The sequence below is a fragment of the Tursiops truncatus genome, chromosome 18 (genome assembly GCF_011762595.2).
Source record: "Tursiops truncatus isolate mTurTru1 chromosome 18, mTurTru1.mat.Y, whole genome shotgun sequence".
In the NCBI taxonomy this organism is placed as follows: Eukaryota; Metazoa; Chordata; class Mammalia; order Artiodactyla; family Delphinidae; genus Tursiops; species Tursiops truncatus.
Window position 1 is genome coordinate 20,456,608 of NC_047051.1, and position 7,843 is coordinate 20,464,450.

Below are 7,843 nucleotides of genomic sequence, written 5' to 3' on the forward strand. Positions count from 1 at the left end.
TCACAGACCCATAACTTTATTTTCCTCATGCAGAACGACCTCCAGACCGTGGGCCATTTGGGGAGATGCTGGCAAGATGATCTCTAACGTGGTTTTTGCATTTTAAAAAACATTTAAAGGCATTTTCCTCTGATGAGGCAGCATAATGTCGAGTTCCGAAATATAGCTTGGAATCCTGCTTCTTGAGTTGGGATCGCTCTGTGAGCTGTGACTTTGGACAGGTGGCTTCAGCCTGGGGTTCCTAAGTTTCATCTAAAGTGGAAGTAGTAGCATCACCACCAGGCAGGGGTGCCACAGGGTTAATGGAGATAACGGCCAGCAGGCACATTTACTAAGCCCTCGATTCAACGTTAACCATTATCATCTAAGTGTTTTGCTGGTGCTCTGATTTTGTGATTTCCTCAAGGCTCTGTGGCTGTTCGAGGTGTCAGATGTGCCCACAAGAGGGCGCCAGCCACACAGTTTTGCCTCCAAGCATTTTCAAATCCGGTTGGAAAGCCCTGCAGGCAGTTTTGCCCGCCTCCTCCGTCGGATTTCCCCTGAGCTGCTGAACCACAGATGTGAGAACCGATAGAGACCCTGCAGATGACGGAATCCGACAACCGGATTTTGCAGTTATAGCCACAGGAGGCTAGCTGTGGAGCTGGTGAGCATGACTTACAAAACCAGCATAGTGGCAGGAAATCTACTCCAGGAACATTCTCTGTGGAGTTGGACGGCAGGACGGAAACAATCTTTCTGGAAGGAAGAACGGCATCAAATGGGTTAACAGCAGTGCCGAGCTGAAATGAGAGGCAGCTGCTGGTGTGTGTGTGTGTGTGTGTGTGTGTGTGAGAGAGAGAGAGAGAGAGAGAGAGAGAGAGAGGGAGAGAGAGAGAGTGGAAAAAAAAAAGGAAACACCGGATTCTGTACTGGTCCTTTCCTCGGGACGATCTCGGAGGACTGACGTATTCAAGACGGCATTTGACAGGCTGAGCCTGAGAGCATTTTTCACACCCAGGGCCCCTTTAAGGGAACCTGCTCCACCCACAGTCCCTGGGGCTCAGACACCCATATTTTGTCCTCCTCCCTCCTCTTCCGGTCACACCTGAGCCCAGGGTGTCCAGTCCTTCAACTGGCTGGGTCCCCTGTTCCCTGAGATCTAAGTTATCAAAAGACAGAGGTGATGAGCAGTGGGGGTTCAGCTGACAAATCATGAGGCAGAAAGGGGCAAGGGAGGCCTGGGTGACCACTCCGAGCCAGCAGGTGAGGGGACGGGGCTGAGGTGTCACAGAGGAGCACACACACCGCAGGAGGCGCAAGGGCCATGAGCCGGACGGGACCGTGTGCCAGGGAAGGGCTGAAGGAGATGGAGGGTTTCTGCAGCAGCCTGTCCCCCACTTTTTTTCAAAGCAATTTGTTTGGATCTCTAGTTTCCTACAACTAAATTGCTTAATGAAGATAAAGTTTTGAAGGCGGTGTCAGACTACAGACCTCATGGCAAAGGCAACCTTGATGGTGTGTGTTTATGGAGAGGAATCATATTGCAGGAGAGCCTGTGGGTATGTATGTGCTCAGCGGGAATAGTCCTGCCCCCTCCTCCCTCTCTCCCTCCTTCTCCCCCTCCCCCTCCTCCCTCTCCCCCTCCTCCTCCTCCTCCCCCTCCTCCTTCTCCTCCAAGGTCTCCTCCTCTTCTCCCTTCACTTTCTCTTTCTCTCCCTACTTCTCTTTCTCTTCCTTAGCTCTAATACCTTAATTTTAAAACATTTTTATTTTGAAATAGTTTCCAAATTACAGAAAGTTGCATTTTGCTGATCACCTGCCCTGATAGCTACAGGGCTGGTTCCCTTTGGTCATTAAAATTTGAGCTTAAACATCACCACTTTGAGACACCTGTCACTCTTAACTACTTCACCTTATTTTAATTCTTACTATCTGATATTTTCCTTTCTCACTTAAAAAAATACGTTTATGGTCTATTTTATTCTGTCCTATACAGGGCTTGTACATAGTAGCTGTTCAATAGAGATTTAATGAATTTTGTTAAGTGAATGAGTGTGCTGACTTCAATTCTGTTCAGGTCAGTATTTGCTGGTTAATGGTCCTAGCTTTCTTCTTGTTTGGTGTGTGTCTTGTCTTTCATATTGCTTTCAGTTTTCTCTTATATATTCTCCACTGTCTTTCTCTCCATTACTGTCCACTTATCTCTTTGTTCTCATTCTCACTAACTTCTTTCTTCTTGATGGGGTCTCTCTCATGCTTCCATGCTTGTTGCCAGTCTTCAACCTTCAGGAGACCTTACTCATATCTTTCAAAGGCAACTTTTCAATGAATAACCCCTGTACTCAGCCCCCTCCCACCCTGTTTGACATCCCCTTGGGCCATGGTCAGTCAGAAGCAGTGTGGATTCTATAAGACAAAGAAGAGCAGACAAAATCATCATTCATTCAAGTCATCCGCCAAGAACCCAAAGAAAGAGCCCTGTGGGTCCGTGTCTTTCGTTAGAGGTAATTAACTCCGGAGACAAAAGGTTCCTACTGTCTGGAGCTCATTTAAACTTAGCCCTCCTCACATATCCTGGCAAATTTCACAACACTGATAATGCAATAGCAGCAAAGGGGGGTAAATATATGTGGAAGATAGAGCTGTATATCACTCAACAAAGTTTTAAAGGCAAATGAGGAAAAAATATTACTTCTGTCCTGAAGCTGTGGAAGGAATCGTAATCTTTTTTTGTAATGCCTTGTCTGAACTAAACTCCCATGTTACATCTATATTGAAAATGCACTCAGAGAAAAATTTGGTTTTCATCGTATATTTCAAATATTGTTTTTAAAAAAATGATTGTTGTGTGCTGCATAAGCATGGCAGATTAACTACATGCTCCTTCCCACCTTCCCTCCTAGAATCTTATTAAAATGACTGTAAAGGTAGTAAAATATAAATAAATAAAAAAATCCAAGAGGACAAGGTGAATCGGATACAAAACAGCATCGGATGAGAGAGATTTCAACACAGTTTTGGGTGATGGAGGATTTGCAAAGAAGGTGGCAGGATGGGAAGCCAAGGGTTCCTCTTCGGACCCACAGAAAGGCTTCCCAAGGTATGCAGTCCCACAAGGCAACACGCTGAGAATGGGGATGTTCTGGAAGTCTGTCTATGGAGCAGTTTGCCGTCCTTCCCATCCTCATGAAGTCTGGCAACTGTCCTCCCCACCCCTCAGAGTCTGGAGGCTTATTCTCTAGAGAAACTGACCTTAAGAAACTTGGGAGAATCATAGCGAAGTGGGGTGGGGAGAGATGGGATACAAGTTGAAAACAAGGGACTTAAGTGAAAATCTGCCCATTGAACAGTAGGCTCTCATCCCCCACCCCACACTCCGAGGATTCTTCTCTGAAGCCTGTGAATAAACCAAGCAAAAAGATCCCAGGCACCAGCACTGGAGGACCTCCCTCCCCCCAAGTGAAAACGGGAACTTGCCAATTGATCTCCCTGGGGTGACGCCCCACAAATACTCACAACTGAACTTGCAATTAGCTTCGTGCTTAAATATGAAAGAATAGGCAAGATCACCAGACATTTTGTGGGTAGCTACAAAATGGAAAAGAGAGAGAGAGAGAGAGAAAGAGAAAGAGAAAGAAAAAGGAAGGAAGAAAGGGAGGGAGGGAGGGAGGGAGGAAGGAAAGAACAAATATAGAGGAAACAGATCATGCTGAAAACAGAAAAAAATAAATTAACATTCTATGGTGGAGGAGGGAAGGTAAGATTTTAAAGGGATAGCACAGGCTGATCTTGGTGGTGATGTATCTTATGTGATAAAATAACAGAATTATACACACACATAGTACCAATGTCAGTTTCCTGGTTTTGATATTGTGTTACAAGTAAGTAAACATAAGATATAACCATTTGGGGAAACTGGGTACAAGTAAGTAAACGTAAGATATAACCATTTGGGGAAACTGGGTAAAGGGTACTTGGGACCTCCTGGTGTTACATCTTTATACATCTTTGCAACTTCCCAACCATCTATAATTATTTCAAAATAAAAAGTTAAAAAACGAATATCCTCAGTGTGTTAAGAGAAGGTATTGCATCCCAAACAAGAATGAGATACTATAAAAATAATCAAAGGAAGACAAATTTCTTTGAGGTTAAAAATGATAGTTCCAAAAAAGTAAAGGGCTGAAAAATAATACTGAAAAAGTCTCACATAAAACAGAAGTGGGGCTTCCCTGGTGGCGCAGTGGTTGAGAGTCCGCCTGCCGATGCAGGGGACATGGGTTCGTGCCCCGGTCCGGGAAGATCCCACATGCTGCGGAGCGGCTGGGCCCGTGAGCCATGGCCGCTGAGCCTGCGCGTCCGGAGCCTGTGCTCCGCAGCGGGAGAGGCCACAACAGTGAGAGGCCCACATTAAAAAAAAAAAAAAAGAAAAAAGAAAAAAAAAAAAAAAAAAACAGAAGTGAAGGTAAAGCAATGAGAAAAGTTAAAGAGAAAAAAAAAAAACTCTTGGCCGTAGGACAAGAATAAAGGGACCCACAGAGTATAGATAAGTCATATTCAAACCACAGCCCAAGAGTGAAGGAATGCCACAGCTGCTACTCAGACCCCTAGGGTGTCTGTGGATCCAGATCCAGTCCTGGTAAGAGGACGTGCTTTCAAGTTTGAAAGACAGCCCACCTTCCCTATTACTTTATTCGTGTCCTGTATGAAGTCCCTTTATTTGAGTTAGCTTTAAGTTTTGTGTTGCTTGCAAGCAAATGAGTCTCACCAGAAGAAACATGAAATACGCCGCTGAGACTTCGTTGTTTCGATGTTCACAAAAGAAAGTTTTGTCATGAGTTTCATGCAAATGCAAGAGGAGAGTAAATACAAATGCATATGCAATAACTATGCTGGTACAAACAAGGCATCGTACTAAAAGTATTGATTTTCCCCGACAACTGAACGGTACACCGTTGGTGTTCTCGTTCTGTATTGCTGATCTCGCGGGAGCTGGAGGGGCTTTGGGCGCAGCCGCCGCCCCGCCTCAGCAAGAGAAGCCGGCAGAGACATGACGATGCGCGTGCGCTGCGTCAGGCTCCGCTTGCCCTCGGTCTCCAGCGGGAAGAGAGGGCTGGTGCCGCGTGCAAATGTAACTCCTGTGGTTTCTCTCTACATGGAAACCTACCGGGAAGGAGATGCTGGAAAATGCTGTTTAGCTTAGCCAAGTTGACACCTGGAACCGCCAGAGGTATGGCACTAGTATTCTAAGTTTCCCCAGGGATTTTCTGAAGTAGCAAACTAAGATGGCGAATTTTGAGTTTGGAAAATGTTTGGTTTTAACAAAATCTCAGAACTGTGAAGGGAGTGGCTGGAGGATGCCAACTCCAATGATGAAGCTCAGGGGATGAGAACTTTCCAAACCCCAAGCAGAGTTGAAGCTGGACTTTGCCCTGGACAGGAAAAGGGCGGGGTTGGGGGGGGCAGAGTTGGCCAACGGAGTCGGGGGTGATCCAATATGTTACCTAACTGAGTCGTAGGGACCCTCTTCCGGGCCCTAGCCCCACAGAGGCCCTCTGTCTCTGCAGGGGAGGGTTCTTTTTCCACTTGGGTTCAGTAGGTGAATAAGGAAACCGAAGCTGAGATAGCAACACAGCACAAGCTTTATTCAGTGGCCAAAGAATGGAGAAGCGGGAACTAGGTTCACAGATCAGCTTCTCACCTACCTGGGGAGAGTGGTTTAATTTTAAACACTAAAGGCAAAGGGAGGAGGAGCGAGGGGAGGCATATGCATTAGTCCGCTGGAGAAGGGGCAGGGCTTTTTCAGAGGGAGAGGGGTGCTACCCCCTTTTTATCCTTTTTGGGTCCTTATTCTTAGGTTTTGGCTGCAGGAGGGTGTGTTATTTTATGTGCTTAATGTAGTAAAATCAGCGTATAATGAGACTCAGGGTCTGTTGGAGGTCAGATTCCTCAGCATCTTGGTCCCAGCTGGTCCCGTCTGGTTTTGTCTGTTTGTAGCTTCCTTTCTTATCGCTGGACCAAAGATTTATGGTATACTCTAATAAAGATGTTAAAAAAGAAAGAAAGAAAGAAAGAAAGAAAAGAAAAAAAAACCAGAAGAAAAAAAGAGTGTAACTCCCACATCAATGATACATTATTAATAATAATCAATAAAAATAATAAAATTTAAAAAAAGAAAAAGATTTATGGTAACTTCTGCTAAAGGTTGGCAGGTTTGGAACAAGGACACTCCTGCTAAAAATGGAATCTGAAGGGCTGTGAGCAAAGCCCTGGAGCAGTTCTGGAAATAAATACAATATTAGAAAAATGTTGGCCACTTGCTTGAGGAAGTTGTGGGAAAATTAATCGTATCTATGGGCACGTGGGGGAAAATGTCACCCATAAAAAATGAAAAATCTGGGCATGAACCACAAACAGGCATGACTTATCAATGTATCCTGCTTGTATGGACTGTGAAACTCAAGCCAAGAAGTGAACGTACAAACTGATCCAGAGGCATTGAAAGGTCTAGAGTCGCGGCCAAAACAAATGCAAGATTGTCTGAACCCAAGGCTCCCTGGGACTCCCAGTGAAACATTAACTCCTAGTAAAGATGAGTACAATTAAAAAAAAAAATTCTATTCAAAGAGGAAATCAGCTCTCATGAAAGAGAGTTAACATATATAATAAGAGATCAACATGCTGAGAATTTTAAATAAAGGATAATCTGAAAGAAACTATAAAATAAACATTTATAGTGACCAAATTTTTCATAAGCTTAGAAATCATAATAACAGCATAGGTTCTATGAAAAAGAGAGTTAAGAAAGAATCAAATAGAATTTCTAGAAATAAGTCATTGAAAAAAACTTGTATGAATTAAACAGCATGTGAGGAACAGCTGAAATACTGGAAGGTAAATTTGAAGAAATCGTCTTGAATGCAGTACACCAAAATAAAGAGATGGAAATATACATGAGAAAAGTTCAAAGACATGGGGAACTAAATAAGAGATTTTAAAAAATTACATCTAGAAGGAAAGCATAGAGGGAAGGAGGGAGAGGCCAATGAAGAGACAATGGCTGAGAATTTTCTAGAGAGGAACAGTATGCAGTCTCAGTTTGAAGAAGCATTCTGAATTCCCAAGCATAAAAAATAAAACCAAGTCCACACTAAATATTTTAGGGTCAAACTTCAGAATATCAAAGACAACAAGGAAATACTAAACACAATGAGAGGATCCACAGGTTACCTACAAAAGAATAGTAGTCATGCAGAGAACAGACTTATCAACAATAGGTACAAAAGATAAATGTCACAGTGCTGAAGTGAAATAGTCATCAGCCTGGAACTCTGTACTCACCTAAATTATTATATGAGAGTGAAGTGAAATAAAGGCGTTTTGTACATCCATGCCTACCATGCAACAGAAAGTCTTCCTGTAGAAATTCTTCCTGTATTTAAAATATATATTTGTTTCTAAAAATTAGTGTTTCTCATAATACACTTTATAAATGTTACTACTGTTGATTCAGTTCCCTGGGCAGAACAAAAAAGCAGGGGAAAGAACGCCAAGTTTACCAAACAAGTTGAAGACAAAAATCCTTGATCTTGGACTTCCAGCTCCAGAACTGTGAATAATAAACTTCTGTTGTTTACAAGCTACCCAGTCGGTGTTGTGTTGTCATAGCAGCCTGAACGGACTACCAGATAGGTAACAAATAGTCTGTGGACTGACAGGGATCCACAAAACACGCATCATGTAGCACTGTCCTGCAACACAGTGGTTTCACCCAGAGGATTATTCGATTTTAGAATTTTAGAGCTGGAAGGAATGCTAGACCCCATCCAGTCCAAATCCTTGGTTTTACAGTGTAGGATAC

The 7,843-nt window shown here is 43.5% G+C and overlaps 1 long non-coding RNA gene across 1 annotated transcript; it reads right to left on the bottom strand.

Annotated features, from left to right (window-relative positions):
- Positions 1-5,597: 5,597 nt before the first annotated feature.
- On the bottom strand, positions 5,598-7,598 carry LOC117308847 (uncharacterized). Its single transcript, XR_004523093.2, has 3 exons — positions 7,542-7,598; positions 7,324-7,414; positions 5,598-6,019 (listed from the first exon to the last, which is right to left on the bottom strand). It is a non-coding gene; the product is annotated as an uncharacterized lncRNA (long non-coding RNA).
- Positions 7,599-7,843: the final 245 nt, after the last annotated feature.